The sequence below is a fragment of the Pteropus vampyrus genome, unplaced genomic scaffold, assembly GCF_000151845.1.
Source record: "Pteropus vampyrus isolate Shadow unplaced genomic scaffold, Pvam_2.0 Scaffold930, whole genome shotgun sequence".
Classification (NCBI taxonomy): Eukaryota; Metazoa; Chordata; class Mammalia; order Chiroptera; family Pteropodidae; genus Pteropus; species Pteropus vampyrus.
The window spans coordinates 1-715 of NW_011889711.1; positions in this window are offsets into that span (position 1 = coordinate 1).

Here is a 715-nt window from a genome sequence, read left to right on the forward strand (position 1 = left end):
ATGGCATTATGGTATGAAATGGAGTCTCCAGGATCCACCTTCATCTACATTAGAGCCTGCTCCCCAATCTGTCAGATTCCAGTTCCTGATCAGGTAATGTTTGAAGCTCTCTGCCATCCACCTTAGGACCTGTTTTTCCTGACCCTGCCTTTACTCTTGGATACAGCTGAACAGAGGTTTCTTGATGGCTCCCCATGCTGGCCACACCATTTCCATGTCCAGGCCGGATACCTGAAACTTCCTACTGACCTAAGTTCCAGACCCCACATTGCCCCACAAAATAGAATTTAAATGATTAATCCCAGAGAACCCCATTTCATGTTATTCTGTTTGTCCCTATCCCAAGTGCCGTGGCTGTAATGGCACACTTCGCTGCAAAAGAACCGATATTTATCTATTATGATGAACCCAACACTTTAGACATTTACTGCTCAATATTTAGGACAAAACTCTTGCCTCTCATTATCCTGCCATTTCATTCTTCACTGTGGAAACTACCTTGGCCAGAGTCCTAAGTTACTCCTGATCTGTTGGACAAAATTCTTCTTGGAAAGATTGTTTCAGTGCAGTACATAGAACTGTGACCTAGACTCATAAACCAACATACATTTTCACTATCCAAAGGCTTTCTTCACGAGTTCATCCACTCCCACGACTCAACTTCATCCGTAGGCTTAATTCTTTTTTTAGACTTTCCAGCCTTACCTTCTATAGC